General features: G+C 32.9%; 1 protein-coding gene and 1 non-coding gene across 2 annotated transcripts in view; one reads left to right on the top strand and one right to left on the bottom strand.

Moving 5' to 3' along the window:
* The window catches only part of CenG1A (Centaurin gamma 1A), a 241,058-nt gene that overhangs the window by 76,934 nt on the left and 136,648 nt on the right, over positions 1-27,476 (bottom strand). The gene's annotated exons all lie outside the window — the stretch shown is intronic.
* TRNAH-GUG (transfer RNA histidin (anticodon GUG)) lies at positions 13,353-13,424 on the top strand. Its single transcript has one exon. It is a non-coding gene; the product is annotated as a tRNA-His (tRNA).

Here is a 27,476-nt window from a genome sequence, read left to right on the forward strand (position 1 = left end):
TAAGCCGAGAATGTTTAAGAGGTCGTCGCAGCGCAGGGGCGTTGTAGGTTCGATTTCCATGCCAAGGAAATGAATCGTTGCCAAAAAGAGGTAATGAAAATTTTATATTTTCAAACGGAAAGATTGGAACGGAAGCGTCTTAATAGGAACGGAGTGTTTTTACACTAGATCTCAGGATCCCAGGATCTCTCTGACTACCACGTTTTGTATAGATTACAGCGTGAAGTAAGAAAAGAAAAGTGTTTCAATTTTTATACGTATATAAATATTTTTCTGTTCTTAATGGAATAGTACTTTAAATGGGCACTCTATTTATGTTTTAAGTTAAAGTTTATGGCAACTTTTACATAAAATTCCAATATATTTTATAGTCTACAGGAAAAATAAGCAAGCAACACGTAAACAGCTCGATTTTCAATATATTTACATAAAACTATTTAAAACATCCCTAATAATTGACGACTCACACGTCTCTACATCGGCGCCATACAGTGATTGATATCTATCTGGATGCATCATGTCTTATTTCACGGATATGACACACCCCTCCTAACAAGTGCTTTGCCTTCGTACTGTGTACATATTAATTTAATTGATTTTTAAGTTGCATTTGTTTACATCGTGGCGCCATAGGGTATGACGTGATGGTAGCGGGTTCGACCCTCGATCCTCGACTCCAGGGAATGAATTTAAGATAAAGCTCGTATTTCAGTTCCAACACTTGGAATTTAGGAATGAAACATTCACCATATCAATATTAAACACTACATTTATTTATAAAGTCACATTTTCTTTAAAATTTGATCACAACTTAAGCTCAACTAAATATCTACTTTAAAGTAAAAATATTATATTTCAAACTCTTCAAAAGCTCAAAGCTACGCTCAAAGACACTTGAGTATGAAAGGAAAACAGACAGCAAACAAACTAATAGCGCCCCCAACTATATTTTTATATAAATATATGGATTTCTTATACTCTTTTTTTACTACACTTTGATACCGCATATACGAGTATAGGGTAGGCAGACGAAAGCTAGTGTTCCGACACTCCGTTCCCAACACATCCCCCAATTTGGCACTGCGTGTTGAGTGATGGAACTCAATTCGGCAGTTTGTCTTTTTTCAAAGCGAAATGATGGAAATACTATATAATTAATTCCTCCAGTGAGAATCGAACCCACAACCTCTGCATTTACTATCAGAGGCTGTGCCACTCTACCTCGCCCCTAGTTATATTTAGAAAATGAGGGGTGGAAAAATCGATATGCACTGGAAAAATAATCGGTGTGAAGAAACGTCTGCACATATGGCTGGCTGGGTAGTTAACGGATAGGGGATGAACAGCAAGATCACAAGATAGGGATAGAAAAACTTATAGTATATTTTATATATTATATTATTTTATAAAAAGACTCTATTATGAAATTATGTATTTTTTTAACCTTGTTATGACCTTGTTATTTATAATTAAAAATAAGTTATATTGACGCAAGGACACAAGTGTGTGTGTGACTGTAAACGCGATTGTTTCGGTTCGATTTGGGTCGATCCCCACTCAAGAAAATGAAAAATTTGATAAATTTTATTTTCATTTCTTCGCTCTGGTGTCGAGGCAGGCGTGCGGCGTTGAATTACGCCACTCTACACGCAATGCCTCCAGAATTCGGACGAAAATGGGGCACAGATTGTCTTAACACTAGGTTCCCTCTGCCTACCCTACTATGTGCGGGATACAATGTAAATCTGTTTTATAATTGAGGCCGTCATCTCTCATCTCATCTCGAATTTCGAAGAATGTTTTTTTCCTCGCTACCGTAGCAAGACAAACCTAACGGCGCTGACTTCCGCCATCCACTGTTCTACTATCTATGCGTGACATACAGTCAAGCTAAAGATAATTTTAGTCTTATCGGAGCAAGCAAATGAAAATATATCATTTTCTCGAGCGGGAATCGAACCCACAGCTGTCGAGAGTGACAATCACACGCCACGCTACGACGGCACTCTATTTACGTCGTTTCATTCTACATATGAGTTGCAAAATTTTGATTAATGATATCTTTTAACGCACAAGCACCTAAAAGAGGGTTAATGCATTTATTAATAGCTACTGACGAAAAATCGTTTCTATTGTATTTTTTTGTATTTAAAAGATTTATATTTATTCTTTTGGATATGAAGAGGTTTTGGTGTTAGAAGCTTTTTTTATACTTAAAAGTGTATTATATTTTTAAATTCAATATATTACACGATTTATAACAAAAACTTTTTGCCGTATAGGTCTAGTAATTGGAATTTTGATATCTAAGATAAGAGTCGTAGGTTCACTTCTGCTCTAGAACTATATTTGTATATACTGTTTAATAAAATACTGTTACTTTATAAAAGCTTGGGTCAAAAAATATTTGATTTGCCTTATTGATTATACAAAAATCGGCACAACGACTGACTGTAGAGGCGAAGGTTGGGAGTTCGTTGTCAACTAACTAGGAAAGGTTATATGTAAATTATTTTTATTCTCCACTCTTGCAATACCAGGAAAAGAGCTCTGCTATATGTGGAATACAGTGAAAAGCTAAACAAAAAGAATTGAACCTACTACCCCTCAAAAGGCAAGGAGTTGTACAAACATACTACCTATAGACACTTTTGTATACTTATACAAGAATACTGTATAAATTAACTGCCTTTGTCAGAACACCACTACAAATAGTCAATTTGCTATGCAGGATCTTAACACGCAGTCATTATAGCGTTAAATATAAACACCAATTAAAATGTATTTAAAACATAATCCTGTTAGAAAAAAAAAATGTAAATTACAACAATAGGCTTAATTCTTAAGACGACTGCTCTATAATAGTTGGGGAAAAAAATAGACGTGTCGAAGCAAAAAAACATTAAATGAAAAGATGAATAGGTATGTGTGTATTCATGCCAATATATGTACATTTTGTTACATTTTTTTCAAGTAAAGTATATTTAAATTCGCGTAGCTAAACGCGGGTAATTGAAACTGACGTACACCATTGTAGTTACACACTCGAGGGCATAGAGAGCGAAGGATATCATGCAAGTCGTGTGAAAGGTAGAAAAAAGGAACTGCAAAACACATGTTAATTAGTTAAAATATGCCAAAATAATATTAACATGATAATTACGTAAATTTAAGGCCGGTCGTGAACTGGACAAGTAGGAGACGAGCGTGCGACTGTAGACCCAATTGGTAGTGGGTTCGACTCTCGTTATTTAAATATCAATTTACAAATTACCTAAGCTTACAAAACCCAAAAAGAACAACCAAAACACTATAAAATAAAACGAAAGGAAAAAGCACAATATTATATTTTAAGCACACCCAAATCAAATTTAAAATTCAGGCAACCTGAACCTCATGTAGGAACAACGAGAGCGAGCAATTCCGAAAATGCAAAAAAAAATATAAACATGCCAAGACCAATTCGGTTACTTTTGGGGGATATAATCAAAAATTCTGCACGAATTATTCAGGGGGTTGTGACCCTTGCCCCAATTTTTTGTGAGACTTCGGTGGAAGATTCTATTGGTCAGAATTCGCAAGGGTAACTCCCATATGTGGATAAGATAAGGGCGCCTTAAGCTCATTTTTTTATCACCTCGTAAGATTGAAATAGATGTAGTGATTTTGTGGCAATTTTATTCGTCGATTGATTGGTAGCGAAAATAAATATTGTATAGAACATTTTTTTTATCACTTTTCGTTTTTTTTTTCTCCTGTAGTGAACAAAATATATTTATTTTTATTTAAATAAAAATATTACTGACTTTTGTGAGCGCGCTTTCTAGAAATTTCTCAATATAATAGGTAAAAAGAACATGAAAGTTTCCATCACAGTATTTGACACGTTCGCGCAAAAAACATCATATTACGTTTTCTATGTAAAATCAACAACTAGAAAGTTATCTTATCAACTTTTACAATTATTAAATAACAAATTATATATTTTATTTTTAACATACCTATACATAAACTTGAAACTGAACTGAACTGAACTGAACTGTACATATGATTTAACATAAATGGTGATTGTGATTGCACGACAGCAGAGGGAACGTAATGTTAAGACAGTCCCGTTTCCCACTTTTCACCGAATTCAAGAGGCATTGCGTGTTGAGTGGCGGAACTTAACGCCGCGCTTTGCCTCCTCGAGTGGGGATCGAACCCACAACCAGTCGATTTTACAGTCACACTTTGTGCCCCTTCGCGACGGCTACATATAAATAATCTTTATTTAATCATACTTTATATGGAATCGAAATACCCTATATTTCTGACTAATTTCGAGTAACCTAGTGCACGCGAACATAGTGGATAAAAATTACCCAAAAAAATAATTTTATACTAACTACACTACTAACACAGCTGTTTTACGGTTGGCTGGCTAAAACAAGGTGTGCATTAAATCCCGCTACAGAGCACGCAACACTTTATTACAAGCTAATTGATTTTTAACGAATTTCTCTTTTTTATTACACAAAAATAAAGAGAGAACTTAGTGTTAAGTTCCCTATGCCTACCCTGTTGTGTGTGGCACTCTCCGTTGCCTACTTTTCACTGTTGTTTTATTTTGTAGGCATTTCGTGTTGAGTGGTGGAATACAGCGTGAAGCTGTTTGTTTAAATTGAAACCTAAGAAATTAAAAAAACATTTGCATATAGCAGGTAAGACAGATTGGAACTAGAACAAAAAATAGTGTTCTCAAATTTTCATTAAATCGTTACATTAAATACTGACTGGCGAAACTTAACACCGCTTTTTTCACTTATCCAAATTCAGTAATATAATTTAAACAAAACCCTCACACACGTAATCGAACCTACAAACAACACTTTAACAAACATAGACACTGGCACTAAGCTACAACGGTTCTAAAAATCATACATAAAAGGCAATCAATCTAATCATAGTAATAAAATTGATTTACAAATTGTATCGCTACTAACCTGAGTATAATATAATACCACAGGTAATAATTTAACGGCATCTAACATATAATTTTGTTCCGGACCACTGAACTGGTCGACTGAGGTTGTGGCTGATTGAAATTATATTAATATAATAGGAAACGAGAATATAATGTAATTATTATTTTAATATATTAATTTCTTCGCTCTAGTGACGAGGCAATGCCTACAGAATTCGGCGGTAAGTGGGCAGCGGAGTGTCTCAACACTAAGCTCCCTATGCCTACCATGCTACCATCAGAATTAAATTTAGTTTTTAGATTTCATTACATATTGTTTCTTTCACACTTAAATCATTCTCTTACTATTACTAAGGTATTCTAACACGAAGTAATATTTCATCTACACGTGATCTGGTACAACTAACGATATTCCAGTCGTGTACTGAAACTTCTCTCATAAATATATTGGTAAAGATTTAGGTCTCTTAGAAAATATTAAATCAGTGGGAGAAATATTTTCTTAGAAGCGCCTCTTTCTTTATTTAGAAGTTCGAATTTTTTTCGATATCGTAGCTGATGGTGCTGTCGATAGTGGGAGTTAATTTCCTAACTTGTTTGAATATCTAATGCTAAGCAAAATTTCTCCTAAAGTAGTCAGTCTACTCGACTTGATTGAAGAGATTCGTGAAGAATTTCATATACAGGTATATTAATTGACTGTAAACTTATTATTTATATCCATATACATAAATGCTAAAGTATTTACTAACTTAATCGATATAGGTATATATTATAAATATTTTGTTACTGAATGATTTTCCATTTTACGTCTTAAAGTCCACGAAATTTTAAAATTACTCTTATTTCGAAACACCATCAAAAACCTCTACAAACAGCACGAACTGTAGCAATATCCACAAAAAGAAATAATATTTCCTAAGCATTATTATATTAAATAACACAAATAATATGAAGAATAAACATAATATAACAAAAATATTGTATCAAAGTCAAACAATGAAAGTAATCTCAGGGGCCCCTCAATCTGTATAAAGTAAAACATTTTTGACGCGAGCACAATGAGACGTTGGACTACATATATGGACTATATTGTATAAAACGGATTAGACAGCCGTCTGGTTGACGGCCGCCTTGTCAGGGCTAAGGTCACGGATACTATTTTCGCACGCGGTTAATATTTGTTTTGACCATAGATGGAAGAATATTTGAATGGTTGGCGTTTGTTGTAAATATAAATAAATACAATTAGTGCAGACTTTACTATATATTATTTGTAAAGAAATCAATCTAAATAAACTATACCATAAAACATTTTGTATTATGGCAACAGTAATTTTCTATATCCTACTATATTAAAATTCGGCGTTAAACTCCGCCACTTGTTAAGACCGGTCTTAACATTAAGGTCTCACCGCCTACCATGATATATGTAAGATAAAGCCTGAAGACGCGAACACAACGAGACTGGTTTATGAAATGGATTAGACAGCCGTCTGGTTGACGACCGTTTTGTTAAGGCTAAGGTCATGGGTACTATTTTCGCACGCGGTTAATTTCTCTTTGAACCATAGATGTCAGTATGGAAAGAATATTTTTCGGACGCATTCAAATAAATAAAATTTATATAAATTTACTGTTTGTAATTTTAAAAGAAATCCCATCAAAAACGTAGATGTGATGTTTTTTTGATGGAATATCATTACTTTTTGTAAAAAAAATATTAATACAGTATTTCTAGATTCTTTGACTTTCGTACGTAACTATTTATTACTTTTTTGATATATTAAATTTCTAGGTCATCCAGAAAAGGGTTAGGTTTTTGATGAGTAAGTGAGTCAGTCACAAAAATACCAGTTTACAAAGATTAATATATCAATAACTAGTGCAGTCAATTTTAATATACGTCACGAGCTAGGGGGTTTTAACAAATGTGCAAAATTTCATGCAAGTAGACTAATTGGTTTACGAGTTATATAGTAGCCCTATATAATAAACTAGCTTGAAATGGCTCGTGTGAAATATACATTGCACCTTTCCAGCTTTTTAACTTGGCTCTACACCTTGGCATGTCTCGATTTAATCAATCGTCAAATTAAATGTGCTAGTACCACTGTTCATAAATAAGACAATACTATAGGTATATCACAGCGCGGCGTTTAGTTACCATTCAACGCAAAATATCCCAATTTCGGGCGGAAAGCACAGACCGGTGTTGACTAATTTCTCTGTGTCGAACTTACTATATGGGGGATTAAGCTTAATATTTATTGATTAAAAATATATATATATTTCCCAGTACTCATAGGTTGACTGGAAAAAACATCTATTAGGGATAACTTCGCCTTTATCATCACCAATAAAATTTGTAATGTTTTATAACAAAAATTCAATAACGAATATATTATTACATTTAAAACTGAAGAACACTGGCTTATTGGTAGATTTTATCTGCTTGTCGCATAAAATAAAGAAAATATATGGACATATCCTCATTTCTTTTGCCAAAAAAGTAACACCATGAAATACCAACCAAACCACATCAAAAATACCTACAGCATTTCTTGAAATTCAACAGTAAAAAAAAACTCTTAATCTGATAAAATTTTCTCACAAACACCGTTTCTATTACGTGAAATTGTAATAATAAGTACATTTTGTATCGCGAGCGCGACAGATGCCAGCGCGTTTACAATTTAGAAGAAAACTGGAATCGTGGGACTGGAGCGCTTCCGCGTTGCGAGCCGGTTCCCTTCAGTTGCTATTGTCGCTTAAATTGGGTGAATTTAAACATTTAAAGGTCATTTTCAAATGTTAGAGATTTTAGTTTATTTCTTGTAGACTTATTATAATTATTATTTTAGAAAATATGTTGAGGCAGTCGTGCCGGGACAGCATCTAACTAGGCTGAGACGATTTTGGCCTCGACATTCATTCAAGGGATTTATTATTATTAATTAATTTTCTTATCTTATGATTTGGTAGAGTAACTGCAGAGTAGAGTTACGCCATTCAACATGCAATATCTCGAAAATTGAGAGACGGAATATCTAACCACTAAGTTAACTTAACTTAGCTTAAAACTGTAAAAAGAATACACATTTCACCGCGACCTTGTCTCATCACATGTACGAGTATATGAAGCTAAACTATCACCAGTAATACTTTCTAGGGGGTCCAAATATACAAAAATCCAACTTCAATGTTTCAAAAAGTTCCAAAAAATTGTTAAGACCAACTAGAAAACGTCTCTATCACAAAATTAACTAATTAATACTATAATACTCTTATACTTAACAATATTAGAACACAATTAGATTATAACAAAACGAATGCTCTACAAATATAATCTTGTCAAATCTAAATCGATTATTAACTAAACTTCTTACAACCAGCTTATATATAGTATAAAAATATTTATTAAGCAACCTTCCTTCGTGGGGTCATAACCCTTCCAATCCAAGACTTGAAAGAGAAAAGAAGAATAAAATAAAAAGAAAAAAGAAAGCTATAGAATTTTTGACACATGTCATGTCAGTCAAAGTTTGTAAATGCATTTCTAATGATGAATAAAAACGAGTAGCAAAACTCTGCCAAAATGCAACCTAAGATACCTTATTAAAATGTTTGAAAAGATTGTATTTAGCAATTTGCATTTGTATAACGCCTGTTTTTTTAATAATAAATAGATTTAATATCGTCGGTCGGTCAAAAAATAATTTTAATCTGTCTGTCCATCAAGGGGTTGCTCTCAATATTAATTACTTAAATGTTTGGTTGATGACGCTTATCTTAAGAACAATTGATTGGTACTGGACAGTTCATTTATCTAGGAAGGCTATACCTAGGCAGTTTAATTGTTTATATTTTCATTTTATCTATGGTAGGAATTACTCCGAGGACTCAGGAATTCTTGATTTTCGTTTAGTTAGGAGGTAAAGCCACAAGCAAAAGCTATAGTGATAGTATAAAGAATTTAATTTTTTTAATGCATCAGTTTTAAATGTTAACTTAATTCTAGATTGAATAAAAAATGCGCTATCTCGCATTTACAATTACCCTTTTTATACTTGTTAAACCAATTTAATATCTCATTATATTTTTTAACTTTATTAATAAATATTATGGACAAAAATAACAATAAAAATTCCCCTAATCGTACCAATATGTGAGGATGGATGTTTCTTCCAGTTTAACATGAAAACTACTGAACGGATTTAGATGAAACTCTACAATAATATAGCTTATACGTCAGGAATAACACATACGTTAAAATTTATGTAAAGATTTTGTATAATTAGTTTATAGTAGGTATAACAATAATTTAGTCGTTAGTTAGAGAACATAATTAAATATTCTCATCACTTTATAAAAATCACTCTATTTCATTACTTCCAGAAAATGAAAACATTTGAAAGCAACTATTTATATATAAAGTTACATCTAGTGAATTGCTTCCCAGTAGTCGGGAGCAACCATTAATCCGCTATTAGTAAATCAAAGAGATACGACCCGAGGCGAGGCCACCCGATTGTTTCGTAAATAACGTGGACAGTTTCTTAGAAGTAAATAAAATAAAGGGAATGTATTTTAAGTTAATCTTGTAATTGAAACGAGGACAGAAGTAATATTAGAAGACAGAGCTTCACGCTTTTTCCCGTATAATAGAGTAGACAGAAGAAACGTAGTGTTAAGACACTATGTTTCGCAGGTCTGAAATTAAAGAGAATTTCAGGCTTGAGAAACGGACTACTTTTGTCGATTTAACTAAAAAAAGAATATATTAAGTAAACATACAATTAATTTAATATTTTCTAAACTAAAATGACATTCATCAATATAAATAAATGGAAAATCGGACATAGCGACTTAGTTCCAATACCAGTACAATACGTAGGTATTACATATTTATACGAAGCCGGCTTAAAAGATTTTATTGTTATCTACTGCCAAGGACAGTGAGGTAATCTGGTTTAGTGGTCAATTATAGTCACTTGTTTGTACATGCTTGCCACTAAAACTAAAATAAACTTAAATATTTCCTTATTTAAAAAAATGCCAAATATAAATAATGAGGCCACCGTGACATGTGGCACACGGTCGTGTGTCACATGTCACGGTGGTCTAATTCCCACTCGGGGGAGAGAATTAATTTCATTTCCTCACTTTATTAACAAGATGAACCGCGGTGTTGAGATCCGCTACTAAGCACGCAATATCTCGATAATTAGTCTGCGCTATGTCATATACAGTGTATATGTAAAAATTCTGCCGTTTCAAAGCCACAACATGCTAGATTTGAACCCGGAACTATCATAAAAAGAAAAGAATCTACTATACTACGATGGCTTCATCTATTTATTATAGTTCTACAATAGTAATATATACAATTATATTATAGAATTTCCAAAACATATAAAAGTAAATCTCTTCTTAACTTTATAATATTGATAATCTTGTTTAAACTTTTACTAAGAATTTAAAATCCCAAAGTCAAACTAAATAGTAATCTATTGGTTAAACATTCACATAAATGTCAAATAAAACGTCTAATGCGCACTATGGACAAAATAAACTATGCTTGAAGATTTTATTATATATATTTATACTATTTTTATAATTCGTAGTAGTAGAGGCCAGTCGTGGCGCAGTGGACACAAGCGTGTCACTGAAAAATTAACGGGTTGTGGATTCGATACTCACTCGAGGAAATTAAATATTAAATATTTTCATTTTCTTTCCTTGGCAACGAGGCAAAGCCCGGTGTAGAGTTTCGCCACAAGCAGTGCCTCCAGAATTTAGAGGAAGGTGGAGAACGGAAGGGTTCCCTGGTTCCTTCTGCCTACCTTGCCATGTGCCGAACATAGAGAACCTGCTGTATTTAGAAAAAAAAATAAATAAAATAAAATTCACGATTTATTAAGTTATTTAATGTAACTGTATTCTCTCAATTCACTTAGCAACAAAAATCTTCTTACCAACAATAGTTATTTCTAAAGGTACCAAATCAACATTTACGTTACAACAGCAAGCAGCCTCTCATCCTCATCCAGTATTTGCTAATCATGAGAATTTGTATGAGGATTATCAATAACAAAAGGGTGAGCAGCGCGGCCTTAGGCGGTGTTTCTTGACGCATAAAGGATTTTTACACATGTATTTCAATTGATCGAAATTTGGGGTAACAATGATGGATGGTCACGGTTCACAGATTTCAAGGTTAGGTTTTATTTTTTTTAGCTTCTTTAGTATATTTATAACAGGGTAGGCACAGGGAACGAAATAAAAAAAATATATAATTTATTCCTCAAAGTAGGAATCGAACCTACAATAGTCGCGATAATAATCACACGTTATGCCACTGCACTATAACATGAAATATATAATATATGAAATTATTACGAAATGAAAAATTATACAATTATACATAGATATATGTCTTTCTTAAGAATATAATTTTCAACTTTACTACAAAAATAGTATTAAAAGCATGAAGTGAACGTGTCTCTCCGCCGCCTCGCAATGTAACGCGACACGGCGACAACACTGTACGTGACAATTTAATGTGACAGTTGAGAAATATTTTATTTGTTATTTTGTAATTTTGTCTAAATGTGTTACGGCTTTTGCGAAATAATAAACCATTATATACTCGTATAAGAAAGTAAGAAAGATTTGTAAAATGTAATAAACTTTATAATATTTTTTTAAATTAACCAGTGTGCGCTATATAAATGTCTAGTAATTATTAAACAGATCGCGGCGTTGAATCCCGCCATTTGGTTGAATCTCGAAAATTATACGACGTCGTCACGTTACTTCTTACTCCGCGGTTGTATTTGCATAAAATATATTTATAATTAATTCTTTTCAGCAAAACTTCTTAAATTTAAAATCATATTTTTAATATATTAAATAATGAAATTAAAATACATAGTTAGGACAATACCGTATTTATTGAGCATTAGGTCCTACAATTTTTAAGCAAGCAATGACCAATAACTTCTATTTCAAGAGTTTATTAAGGCAATCTTAAACTCATTAAATATTGTTATTATCATTATTAAAAAAAACTCATTGTAAAGACAGAAACAGAACTAAAAAAAGAAAGTAATTTTATTTGCTGTGACCTAAATAACAATTATACCTACTATATAGTATAATACATGATATAATCAAAATCATGATTTCACAGTATTAAGAGAGTCCATAATATTATATAACATTATTAAAAATACATTAAACTCAACTCAAAACTTAACAATGCAAATTACCATATTATTAAACAAGAACATCATATAAGAACAGGAATCTCTACATACTTTGCAACTTTATAATTCTTATCTTTATCTTTAGACTTAAAGTACTTATACAAGATAAACTATATAGGTATTTCAAGTCTAAAGATTACATATTATCAAATTATTATTTGCATCGACTGAAAAGAATATAGAAAGTATAAATAAATACAAATCTTTAACAGCTTTGTTAAGTAACTCAACACACATTAAAAATGTTTTTTAAACACTAAAGATATCGAAAGACCTTTCCACCTTTCAGTTTAAAGTGGTTCTCACATTTCACAAATAAAATGTATCGAAAAGTTTGCATAATTTTGTAAATTAGTATAAAGCATCGTATAACTTAATAATTAAGTCTGTTTCGGGTTTGTATCTTAAATTTTAATTAGCAGGTGCTTAAAAGTTTCTTAGAACATTAGTTATTATGATGTGAAAACAATAAATTGTTACAGTATAGGCAGTGGGAACCTGGGAACCTGGTAAAAACACTGTTCCTGTTAAGAAACATTTCCCGTTTTCCCCAGATTTCTGAAGGCATTGCGTGTTGATTGGAAGTCGAGGCCGCGCTTTACTAGAGCAACAAAATGAAAAAAATATATATTTAATTTTCTAGAGTGGGAATCGAACACACAATCTGTCGTGTGTGCTTGTACCTGCGCCACGACTGTCATTTAGTATACAATTTACAATGAACTTTTGATCAACGGACTTTAAAAGAAAGAAGGTTGGCATGGAGATAATATATTATAGTCTATACTATTTACACTTTTAGGTAGGCCAAGCACTTAAATATCCATGAATTTATGGGAATATATGCACAATATAAGAACTTACTAGAGAGTTAGAGAATAATTCGGTTAAAAACGGTTAATTTTAACCGGTTTAATTTGTTAAATTACTTTTTTATTAATTAAGCAAGATATTTTTTTAATTGTAAAAGGAAATTGCTCGAAAATAAAACTTTAAATTGTCACAAAAAATGATTGTTATCAAAACAAAATGTTTCATTCTTTAAATAATTTACATTTTACACTAACTTTTGTATAGCCTTCCTCATATTCACCAATTAGCCTATCGCTCCGATAGCCGTGATCGTCTAGTGGTTAGGACCCTACGTTGTGGCCGTAGTAACCCAGGTTCGAATCCTGGTCACGGCAATGTGCAAACATTGTCATGGCGGAGTATTACTTTTTTTTAATAATTTTGATACAATTTTATACTACCGATTATTTAAACAATTGACTTTAATGAGTTTTAGTATAATTAACTATCCACATTATAAAACACGGCTTTTTAAAAACAAAAAAAACGATGAAATAAAAAAAAAAGAAATAAAAATAGTTTAAATAAATCTTTAATATTTTTTTTGAATGTTATAAAGTCAAAAGAAAGAATAAGAAAGAAAGAAATATATTCAGTATCAACGCCATCTATTAACTACATCACTAACTACATCGTCATCACATTGTAACATCTTCAAGTACTATTTAGTACTATAATTTTCCACTAGATGGCGCTATTTTAGAAAGTACCTTAAAAGACTAACAGGTGGCGCTACTTCATGTATATAAAAGCTTTCAACATAAAAGTTTGTTGACACATTTTGTTCAAAAACCATAAAACAATATGGCTACTGTAATACTTTCCATTGATATTACACAAGACAATAAATAAAGTAATCAGTTAAAAAATAATATAAATAAAAAATCTGCCTTTTTAAACTTAGAAAATACCTTAACTAGTTTTATTAATAAGTACTTTAATATAAGAGTTGATCAGAGGGACATACAGGAAGCTAGAAGAATAGGCAAAAAAGGAGATAGACCTAGACCAATAAAAATCACACTTTTAACACTTGGGATTAAAATAAATATACTAAAACAGAAGAAAGAACTTAACAATACTACGTACTATATAAAAGAAGACTACCCACAACATATTCTGAAGAAACGGAAAGAACTACAAGAGCAAGCAAAGATTGAAAAAGAAAAAGGAAACTCAGTGATCATGGTATACGATAAATTAAAGATTCTCAACAAAAATCTGAGCTCTCCAACCAAAAACCAAAAAATTTTTACCAGCTCACCACAAAGTGGCCACAACAAGGAACCGAACACACGGTTCCCTAAAAAGAACAAGACTAGGAGCAACTTACACAGATCGTCCAGCCTTGCTGAGGGGCCAGTAAAACCAGCTTTAGTGAACTTCTTTAGCGGAAGAAACCCAAACTACCCCCCAAAGAACTCTGAAAATACAAACAACGTCTTGTAGCAATTAACACCCCTCTCTCACATAGAAAAACCAGAAAAAATAACAAAAAACAAAATAATTCTTCCAATCCGGCCGGTCACCGTGGAAGATCAAGACCAAAACCCTTCAAAGTTATCAAAAATAATACCTAACAAAATAAAACCCAACAATAAGATATACATAATAACATACAATGTCAGATCTCTCTCATCTTACGAGCGCCTTCTCGAACTAAATGAGGCACTAAAAGAAATAAAATATGATGTTATAGGCTTATGCGAGATGAGACGCGCTGGTAATAAAATAGAAGAGTATGAAAATTTCATATTGTTCCATACCGGACTTAACCCTGGCATATATGGTATTGGATTTTTAGTAAAGAAAAATCTCAAAAATAATATTGAAAGCTATATTGGACTTACAGAAAGAGTAGCACTACTTAACATGAAATTTGAAGATGTGCAAATGTCCATTATACAAGTCTATGCACCTACAGAAAAAGCAAGCGAGGACGAAATTGAAAAGTTTTACGTGACAATTAACAATGCATTAAAGTTAGCACATAAGCTTTACATTGTAATGGGAGACCTAAATGCAAAGATAGGACATCCCAAGCAAGAAGAATATCTTATCACGAAACCAAATGGGTACGGAATAAGAAACACAAGAGGACAGAGATTAATGGATTTCGCCATAGAAAACAAGCTCGCAATCTTAAACACTTATTTTAAGAAAAAAACTAAAAATAAATGGACCTGGCAGTCACCAGGCGGCAACTACAAAAACGAAATAGACTTCATACTATCAAACAGACCACACATTTTTCAAAATATAGAAGTTTTAAATATTAATTACCCATCTGACCACAGACCAGTTAGAGCAACAATAATGCCACATTACTTAAAGAAGAGTAGAAGTCAATATAAAAATCAATGTGCATCCTTAAAAAACGAAGAAGAAATAATAAAATATAAAGAGTGTCTCGTGTGTTATAAATCTCATTATCCTCTAGATTTACAAAAAGAACCATGTATACAAACATATTATGACAACTTAGTGAAAATCATCACTAAAAGCTTATATGCCGCGCGAAGCACTCACAAAATAGTCGGTATCAAATCAAAAGTTATGTCAAAACAAACGTTATCCTTACTGAAAAGAAGACAAGAGCTTCAAAAAACAAAGTATAAAACCCGAGCAATGAAAAACAAACTCGCAGCTCTTTACAAATTAGCGAGCAAATATATAAAAAACGATTATATCAACCATAGATATAACACTATCCATAAACATCTAAAGCAAACAGGAAGCACAAAAAAAGCTTACAAAGAGCTTAGGACGAATAAAACCTGGATCGATGGTTTAAATCGTAACGGTATGAGATCATACAATCGAAGAGACATAATCTCAATTGCAACTGATTTTTATAAGAGCCTCTACCGTCAACGAGCGCCCTCAAATGATAGTGTCTATAATAACAATAACCCCGTAATGACCAACACAAATGATATACCTAGAATCGAAGTGAGCGAAGTCGAAAGTACATTGCAAAGTTTAAAAACTGACAAAAGCCCCGGCCCGGATCATATAACTAATGAAGCATTAAAAATTGGCTCTGTAACGCTAGCCTTGCCACTGACAGAGCTGTTCAATGGAATTATTAAAACTGGTGTAACTCCCACTCAGTGGTCAGAATCACACATTATCCTACTATACAAAAAAGGCGATCCAAAAGACATAGGAAATTACAGACCAATTAGCATGTTATCCAGTATTTACAAGCTGTTCTCCTCATTAATAAATCAGAGAATCAGCAAAACACTTGATGCAAGTCAATCGGTAGAGCAGGCAGGCTTCAGAAAAAGCTATTCAACAATAGACCATATTCACACTCTAGAGCTACTAATACAGAAGTATCAAGAAATGAGAAAACCACTCTATATTGCCTTTATCGACTACCAAAAGGCTTTCGATACAGTATCGCATGACAGCATATGGCATTCACTGACAACACAAATGGTGGAAGATAAATATATAAAAATTATAAAGAGCATATATGGAAACAGCAAAAGCAGGATAAAATTGGAAACAACCGGACCTTGGTTTCCAATACAAAGAGGAGTAAGGCAGGGAGACCCACTGTCTCCAAAGCTATTTATAGCAATATTAGAGTCAATTATAAATCAACTTGACTGGGAAAAATGCGGCTTAAAAATTAAAAAGGAATATTTAAGCCACTTAAGATTTGCAGATGACCTAGTATTGCTATCCGAGTCAACCTCAGAATTACAAAGCATGATAGAATCACTCAACGAAGCAAGTAAAAAAATTGGTCTGGAAATGAACAAAACCAAAACCATGTTAATGACAAACAGCATCAAAAGAGACATAACAGTAGAAGGTATACCGCTTGAATATACAGAACAATATATATATCTTGGTAAACAAATTTGTTTTGAGCGAATAAGTAACGATTTAGAAGTGGAAAGACGAGTGCAGCTTACGTGGAATAAATATTGGGGCTTAAAAGAAATATTTAAGAGCAAAATGTCAGTTGAAGTTAAAACACATGTCCTGAACACCTGTCTGTTGCCATGCTTATTATATGCTTGCCAGACCTGGAAATTTAATACAAAAACAAAAAGAAAAATATTAACTTGCCAGAGAGGTATCGAACGTAGTATGCTAAATATTAAGAAAATGCAAAAGATAAGACATACAAAAATTAGAAATTTAACAAAATCCACAGATGGGCTAGTTAAAGCACTAACACAAAAATGGAAATGGGCAGGCCATGTCGCGCGTCTACAAGACCAAAGGTGGACGAAAAAAGTAACAGCTTGGCCAGGACCACACGGACACCGTAGAAAAGGGAGACCCCACGCTAGGTGGGAAGATGACTTAATCAAGATAGCTGGAACAAACTGGACACAAAAAGCCCAGTCAAGGGAAGACTGGGCATCTTTGGAGGAGGCCTTCACCTGCACAGGGGTTCTTGCTTAATACATATACATCAATAGATATAGATATGTAAATAAACAAAAAAGCAAATTTAAAAACAATAATAATAAAAGCTAAAATGGAAGAAATAATAAATAAATAAATAGATAATAAATATATGATTAGATATAATAAACGCACTAACAAATTTACTAACTACAATATGCTTAAAAAAAACTAAAACTAAAACTAACAGAAAAAATTGTATTTATATGCTATGAAATGTAACTACCAACCAAGAATGCAAGAAATAAAAGGCTTTTTATTTTATTTTATTTTTATTTTTATTTTTTATTTATTTATTTATTATTTTGTTGCATTGCTGTTTTTATACTTAGTAGTTTAGCTAAATATTAATGTTTAATTTATGTTGTTTACTTGTATAATTATCTTATTTATTTAAATACTCTACTGTTGTATATAATTTTTGCCTACATTTTCTTTTTTTTATGTATATATATATTTTTATAATTTTCTTTATTTATATAATTTTTTTTTTTTGCTTGTTATGGATATTCTTTTTCTTTTTTTTGTATTTATAAATATATGTAGTGGCATATTTCGTTATACAAATAAGGAAGTAACAATATTATTATTTTTTTTTTGGGTTTGCTAGTGCTAGATTTACTTTTCTTTTATTTTTTTTTTGCTTGTATAGTGTGTAAGTTTGTAGTTTAAAATTGATGTTATTGTAATTTTTTTTTTCTTCTACTTATTTTTTTTTTTTTTTTGCTGTGCTATTATAAACTGCCTTCAATGCAATCTCTTTCTTCTTACATATTGTTGGTGGTGAAGGATGAACAACGTTCTATTCATATATAATTTATTTTAATATTATTTTAATCTATTGCATATATATTTTATTTTATTATATTTTATTTACATATTTTAAGATTTGTTATTATATTTATAATGTACGATAATAGTATTTATAATTTAAGTGACGATTCTTCTTATTCACTACCATCTTCCTCTGATAGCAGTTTTTGCAGTACTTCCGTCCCTATTTCCTCTTTTCTGGACAATACCTTTTCAAGCTCTCCAAAAAATTTCAATGTGGTGCATATTAATGCCCAAAGCATCCCAGCCCACTATCCTGACCTGTTAACTTCTTTTGATTGTAAAAGCGTCCACGCGATATTAATTTCCGAAACATTCCTTAAGCCTTGTTTACCTTCCGCATCCTTCTCCATACCTAACTTCCACTTTATACGAAATGACCGCATAGGTAAGGGTGGCGGCGGTGTAGCCATTTATATCCGAAACCATATACCCTTCACAATAGTTAGTAAGTCCCCTTCGCAATACTCTGAAGCTGCTGAATATATTTTTATCGAAATCTTACTCGGGCGCTCAAAATTGTTACTTGGTGTTTTCTATAGTCCTTCACTTCACATAGATTACTTTCACACTTTCGAGACTATATTGGAAAAACACGTGCCCAATGTCGATCACACTATAATCCTTGGGGATTTTAATACTTGTATTAAAAAAAATGATTTCCGTGCGAAGCAACTTCTTAATATTATTAACAGCTCGAATTTAACATTACTTCCTACAAATCCCACACACCATTTCCCTAACTGTGCTCCATCCCAACTTGACCTTTTAATAGTTTCCTCTACTGATTTTGCAACGCTCCATGGACAATTTCCCGCTGATGCCTTTTCCTACCACGATTTGATGTATTTGTCTTATAATGTTCGTCCTCCTAAATTTAAACCATCCATCGTCATGCGACGTAATTTTACAAATTTTGATAATGAGAAGTTTATGTGTGACCTCTCCAACATCGACTGGAACACCATCTTTAACGCCGACAATATCGATACTAAACTGGATATTTTCAATTCCCTGCTCACGGAACTCTATGACAAGCATGCTCCATTTAGACCTGTTAAGTTAAAACACTTACCTGCACCATGGATTACGCAAGATATAAGATCTTTGATGGCAAAAAGAAATCGAGCTAAATGTAAGTATAAACGTAATCCTACTGATGAAAATTCCTCAAGATATAAGATCTTGCGTAATCGGTGTAGTAGAGTTTGCAGAGATGCGCAGCAGAACTACATCGATTCTAATTTGCAAAATTTAAATCCACGTAAATCTTGGCAGTTTCTTGAATCGTTGGGAATCGGTCGGCAACGGCAAGACTTGAATCGCGATATTGATGTTGATGCTTTAAATACGCATTTCACCTCGATAATGCCTATGGATAGTACTATTAAGGCAAATACATTGAAATCTATCAGTTCCCTGCCGTCTCCATCAACCATTCCATTCCATTTTTCCGAAGTCACAGTAGCCCAGGTAAAAAAATATATTTTAGGTATAAAATCGGACGCCGCTGGTTTCGATGGTATCAATCGTAAAATGGTTATTTTACCCCTTAATGTTATAGCTCCTGTAATTACTCACATTTTAAATTTCTCCCTGACAACTAATTCCTTTCCTAGCTTGTGGCGAATAGCCCGCATTTTTCCCATACCAAAGTCCAAAGATCCAAAATCCTTTTCTCAATACCGTCCCATATCAATACTTCCTTTCCTGTCAAAGGTTTTAGAGCGTATTGTCTCGCACCAGCTAAATCAGTACCTTGTAGAAAACCATATTCTATCTGATTTGCAGTCTGGTTTTCGTTGTGCGCACAGTACAGTCACTGCATTAATTAAAGTCTGTGATGATATACGGCTAAATATGGATAGACAAAATGTTACTGTTATTGCTTTGCTCGATTTTAGTAATGCCTTTAACACAGTAGACACTGACCTACTACTCGCTGTTTTACGATCCATTAACATCTCTTCTCATGCTACGGAATGGTTCAGAGGATATTTATCTGATCGGCGACAATACGTACAAACCAATGACAAAATATCTTCCCTTCGTTCTTCTTCCATGGGTGTTCCTCAAGGGGGTGTTCTTTCTCCTCTCCTGTTCTCTATTTTCATCGATTCTATCTCCCAAAATCTTTCCTCATCCTACCATCTATATGCTGACGACTTACAGATTTACATGTCTACGCCTTCAAGTGATATAGATGAAGCTATTCGTAAATTCAATATGGATTTGCAGAATGTTGCTAGTTGGAGCAGGTCTTATGGCCTATCTGTTAATCCTGGCAAATCACAGGTTAGTATCATTGGTAGTACTAAGCAGTTAAAAAAACTTAATATGAATGACCTTCCTACTATACAGTTCGATGGTACTGATTTATCTGTTAGACCGACCGTTAAAAACCTTGGGATCTTTTTAGACAACTCACTATCTTGGTCAGCGCAGATAGCTGAGGTGAGCAGAAAACTATTCGCTAATATCGGAGGCTTGAAAAGATGGAAATATTTTCTACCTATGAAAACCAAAACTACTCTAGCTCATACACTACTGCTACCGATTTTAGATTATGCTGACTCTTGTTACCCGGATTTATCTGAGGAGCAATTGAATAAACTAGAGCGGTTACAAAATCTATGTATAAGATTTATTTTTGGCCTGCGTAAATATGATCATGTCTCCGATTACCGTCGTCAGCTAGGATGGCTTCCTATTAGACTTCGCCGCAATTATCGTATGCTTACTCTTCTTTATTCGATCCTTTACAATCCTTTCGCTCCCTCTTATTTAAAAGAGCGATTCAACTTCCTTGCTTCCGATTCTCTTCTACACCTTGAACTAAGGTCGCGAAGTGATAACCTCCTCAAACATCCAACCTGCTATACCCACTTCTTTTCCAACTCCTTTACTGTGAAAGCTGTTATTCTCTGGAATGCACTTCCTACTGAAGTGCGACATTCAATGTCACTTAACATATTTAAAAGACGTCTAAAACAACACCTTTTTAATTTAGAAAATTTGTAGACTCTTCTATCTATTAATTATATTGTACATATTATATCATATATTGTATTATATTATATGTAGCATTTGTTTGTATAAGTTTATATATGTTTGTATGTATGTATTTATAAATTAACGTATTTGTGTATTGTGTATGAGCTTATGTATTTTTGTATAGATCATAAGTATTTTATGTGTTTACTTAGTATTATTATTATTATTATTTAGTTTGCACTTACGTTATTCCACCCTTCTCTTCTTATATTTTAAGTCCTTTGCTGTTACCAAAGGTTGCCTGGAAGAGATTGCTTGAAGCAATAAGGCCGCCTTTGCATACTTGTTTTTTTATGTCTTTTCTGTTCTATTTGTTTTATTCTTTTTCTTCTATTTGTGTGCAATAAAGTATAAACTAAACTAAACTAAACTACGGGTATCAAATGAAAGGGCTTGTCAAGCAGAATTCAGTGGACTATACAAAATCAAAATCCAAGATGGCCGCCGCTACAAGATGGCGTACAAGTTAGTTTTTTCGATCCCATCAATATGGGTATCAAATGAAAGGGCTTGTCAAGTAGAATTCAGTGCACTATACAAAATCAAAATCAAAGATGGCCACTGCTACAAAATGGCGGATAATGTAGTTTTCAATCCCATCAATATGGGTATCAAAATAAAGGGCTTGGTAAGTATAATACAGTATACTATACACAATTACAATATGAATCTCCCACCTAAGTCAAGATCTGGTATCCTGTCGAGGACTGTGTGGCTATAGGGTGCCTAAAAATGATACGTCGCTAGGGGTACCACCCAAGGTAAAAGGTAAAAGCGCGCCGAGAACTGTATGGCACTAGGTGGATAAAAATGATATGTCGTTAGCGTTTTCCCCTCAAGATTCAGGCACATCTTGTTGTACATAGCCTTGCCCCTCTATTGGACCTCTGGGGGGGTCGTTCGTAACATTCTCCATTAACCTTGCAATAATGAGACATCGAGCCTCATTTCAACGAATTGAATAGCATGAGAAATAAAAACTAAAAACTTAAAAATAAAAAAGTATAAAAAAAATTTTAAGTTAAACGGTTTTATATTGCAGATAAATGTACTAAAAGCTAAAAAATAATTTCATAGAAATTATGATTACTAAAATAAAATCGTGGGGACACTTGCTACTTACCACTAGGTGGGTGAAGTCTCACGCTATGTCTTTCAATTGTAGATATTGGACGTGCCCCACGATTAAATTTTAGTAATCATAATTTCTATGAAATTATTTTTTAGCTTTTAGTACATTTATCTGCAATATAAAACCGTTTAACTTAAAAATTTTTTTATACTTTTTTATTTTAAGTTTCACTTGTTAAATAGCCGCTATTACTTTTACATTACATTACATTTGGTTTGATATTTAAAATTAATACGAACATTTGTTGAGGCCACGTTTACTTTAAAGTCATCGTAGCTCAGTAGAGCAGCGTCTGACTGTAAATTTGACGGTCGCTGATTCAGTTGCCAATCGGGGGAGTGAATTATTTTCATTTGCAATCTTTATACTTACAAAGCGCGGCGTAGAGTTCTGTCTCAACACGCAATGTCTCCGTAGCTTCTTTTCCCTCTGCCTATTTTTTTCTTTTCTCTACAACTCTCTATATTCTCTATATATGTAGCAATGGGATACAGCGGAAGTTAAAAAAATATTTTCCTAGGTGGAAATGAACCAATAACCATTGCGTTTACAATCAGATCCTGATTCCCTGCACCCCTATAGCATCTCGACAGATACATTACACACTTTAAATTATACAAACGCCTTAAATATGAAATACTTTAAAAATAACCACTATAAATGATTAAAACGTTAAGTGAACTACTACTTCGACAAATTAGTTCAGTAGCTTTTATAAGTCTTCAAAGTTTGCTTTAGCAATCTTTGTAATTACTGCAGTGTATAGAGATGGAGGAATTAGAAATTAATTTTGATATCTTATTGCCAACTAAAAAAGAATTAACTTTGCTATTTATAAATAAAGCAGCTTCACGCTTTTTCCCGTAAAGCAGAGGGATAGGCAGAGGTCACTTCACGTTATGACATTCCGTTCATCATGCAATTTTGGAGGCATTGCGTGTTGAGTTGGTAATCAATCTCGCGCTGTGTGTTCCAGAGTGGGGAAATAAAAATCGAACCTTGAATGAGGATCGTACCCATAACCATTAGACGCAGAACCACTACGGCACGATAGCCTAATTAAAAATATATCTATCCACTAACAAAAAAAAACAATATTTTTATCTTCAGAATCATTGTGGCATACAAAACAAAATTTGTAACATTTTAAATATTGAGGCCAGTCGTGCTGTATCGCGCATAGGAGAGTATGCTGAGGGAGCCTAGTGTTAAGACACTCTGCTCTCCACTTTCCGCCGAATTCTGGAGGCACAGCCTACTTATTTTCGAGGCATTGAGTCCTAAGTGGCGGAACTAAATGCAGCGGTTTACCTCGACACTAGAACGAAGAAATGAAAATATTAAATATTTGATTTATTCGAGCGGAAATCGAACCTACAACCTGTCATGTTCACAATCACACGCTTACCGCTGCGCCACGAATGATCTCCCATAGCTAATTATGTACTTATAAATACAAAATGTCTCTAGAGTCATACAAAATTCACAGCTACCGGCTACCCAATTTGAAGTAATTAAGAAAATCTTGCTCGCAACGAGACTTTTTGCGGAGTTCCGTAATTATCTTTAAGCGTTTTCCTCAAACAAGTAATTACCTGAAAACAAACAAAACAATCCAATTAGCCACCTATTATGTTGTGAAAGAAAAATAAAGTCATATATTCTTTGTACATTTTAAATAAATAAATGTTAAACGCTTTTCCACTTTTAGCCTAAAATGGTAAAATAAGCAAGAAGGCCAATGTGAATAAGTCAACGTACAGAACGGCGGGAGCCGCGCGGTTTAAAAATCGCGTGGGAACCGCGCGTGTTTTGTTTATATGGGAGTTATATTATTCCCGAGTGGGAATCGAACTCACAACCATCGCATTAACATGCTTGTGCCCCTATGCCACGACGGCCTCCATTTTAAAAATATTAAAAACATTTGAAAAATGTTTCTTTATCTGAATGCAGTATTAACCAAATTGATTTCCATTAGTATACGTGTAGTGTTTACTTATGGTGTACGCCCTAGAGGCATGAATGGGACATATGCCGATATTTGGGGCCATTGTGGAATAAGAGTAGAGTGTGTGAATGTACATGCTGGTCATGGGTTCACTTCCTAGGGGGAAGAATGACCTTTTTTCCTGATTCAAAGTAAATTGGGGTCTTTAGTACCGTCACACAACACGCAGTCTTTAAAAATTATTGCAACTAGGCTAAAATGTATGTTATTTATGTATACTTATTTATTATCATAAATTTAGAATGTATATATTTGCTATTATTAATTTATTTAATATTTAATTATAATCTTTAGATGTATATTTAGCTATTTATGTATTGGAATCATTATGTGTCTTCTTTATTATTATTATTTTTTTAAATTTCTTATTTATTTTTCTCTTTGTTTTAAAACTGCACTGTAATCTCTTCCCGCTGTTGGACAATCATATCCACTTCCTTTGGTTGGCTGGAAGAGATTTCTTTTAGAAATAAGCCCACCATTGTCAACGAATTTTTCAATTTTGTTTTACTTATATGTAATTTTTAAGTGCAATAAAGTATATATATCTTAAAAATTAGATGTGTATTTTTTTAAATTTACCAACGTTTAACGATCCCCGACGGGGATCAAACCCACGACCATCGAGTTTACAGTCAGATACAATCCCTCTATGTCAAGATTAAGAGAAGTTTAACAATTTATAAGAAAACTAGCGGACGCGCGCAGCTTCGCTTGCGTATTTAGGGGTGAATTCTAATAACCCATGAAACATGTATTCGATGAAATATTTTTAAGTCTAAATTTCAAATTTTATAATAATCGGTGGCGATTTAAAGATTTTTCCATACAAACTTTCAACCCCTTATTTGCATCCTTAGGGGGTGAATTCTAAAAAACCATGAAACACATGTTCGATTAAATATTTTTAAGAGTCTAAATATCAAATTTTATAAAAATCGGTGGCGATTTAAGAATTTTTCCATACAAACTTTCAACCCCTTATTTGCACCCTTAGGGGGTGAATTTTAGAAAACCATGAAACACATGTTCAATTAAATATTTTTAAGAGTCTAAATATCAAATTTTATAAAAATCGGTGGCGATTTAAGAATTTGTCCATACAAACTTTCAACCCCTTATTTGCACCCTTAGAGGAAGAATTCTAGAAAAGTATGAAACACGTATTCAATTAAATACTTTTAAAAATATAAATTTCAAAATTTATAAGAATCGGTGCCGATTTAATTTTTTTTCCATACAAACTTTCAGCCCCTATTTTACCCCTTTAGGGTTAAAATTTTTCAAAATCCCTTCTTAGTGGATGTCCAGATTACGAAAGTAAACATCTGTCCAAATTTCACGTTTCTATCATCAGCGGTTACGGCTGTGCGTGCGTCTTACCTCAGTCAGTGAGGACAAGTCCTTTTATATATATAGATTAGTACTTTAGAAAAGCAAAATTGAATACCTATACATGTATATTCATACCTAACGGACCTCAGTATTTTCAGAATTGATTACTATTATTTTCACGTGTTACCTGTACCGACTGTACAATGTACGCCGTGGGCTAGAAAACAGGAATCAGCCTTCGCCGCCCGCCCTGGGGCAGAATTCAATTGAAGCAAAATTTCATTTATAATATTTATAAATGTTATAAGGAACTGCTTGGTTATATTTTAATGAGATATTATTTTATTTTCTGTATGGTTTATGGTGCTGCAACGGCACAGCGGAGATCGAACCCACAACCGTCATGTTTACAGATACGACGCCCTAAAAAATATAATGCAATAAGTTTTTTTTATTAATTTATTCTTAAGCGTATATTTCTTTTTAATATTTAAAAGATTCACTAAAATGTTATATAAAATAAAGTGCCTAGAAGTGCCGCCATCACTTAGTAAAATGTAAACCGTTTACTCAAAATTTAGGCAGGATTTAACTGGAGAGTGGCAATTATATTGGATTAATATCAATTAAAAACTTTTCATCGTAACATTTGAAACAAACTTTTATTTATAAATAATTTTAAATTCTAAATTAATAAATATTAATATTATAAAACTCTCTGTATACCTAATGTTAACTGTTTAGAGTTTATTTGATTGATCGCGCTTACCTCAGGAACTACCTACAGGTTCTTATTGAAATCATATTTTTGAATCGGATAGTCCACTTTTAGACTATATCACAGTCCAAAATCCAGATTTCAGACTGTAGCAACGATTGTTTTTCTATATTTATAAACAACAAACGAAAGAAAATAGCATTAAAATCAAACCTACAACCATCAAGCTAAGTCGAATACCTACCACTACGCTATTAAGGTTATTTCATAGTAAAATACAATTTATGAATCCAGTAAACAATGCCACCGCGACACGCCAGCAAATACTCATTTGCGTAATCGACTACTTTTATATCGTACAAAACCTATAATCGGTATTCGATACAACGTTTATCTATCGAATCGAAGTAGGTCGAACTATTGTATTCATTTAGTGGAATTATACAATATGGATAATACAGGTATATCTATACTTATAATAAAATCGTAAGAGGGTCGACGTCTGTACTTGGAAGATATTTAAAAAAAAATGTTATTGGGAACCTTTATTAACGCAATAGAACCCAAAACGATTATTTTTAAAATTTTTGTCTGTTTGTCTGTACGTTTGTTATCGCTAATCTCAGAAGCGGCTTAACCGATTTAGATGCGGTTTTCACTATTGAATTCTGGAAAGCTTCCGAAAACATATAGGGTTTATTTTATTACAATCGGTTCATAGGTCAATTTAAAATAGTTAGTTCGACAAATTTGCTAATTGCCGTAACAATTATTTTATACAATTGTTTTACTGAATTGACTGCATCTTTAGTTTTTAATTTCTTTATTAATATTTCTATTTCAAGCTAGTACATAATATGTATAGGTAT

The sequence above is a fragment of the Heliconius melpomene genome, chromosome 6 (assembly GCF_056956725.1).
Source record: "Heliconius melpomene rosina isolate 202511_hmr_F chromosome 6, ASM5695672v1, whole genome shotgun sequence".
In the NCBI taxonomy this organism is placed as follows: Eukaryota; Metazoa; Arthropoda; class Insecta; order Lepidoptera; family Nymphalidae; genus Heliconius; species Heliconius melpomene.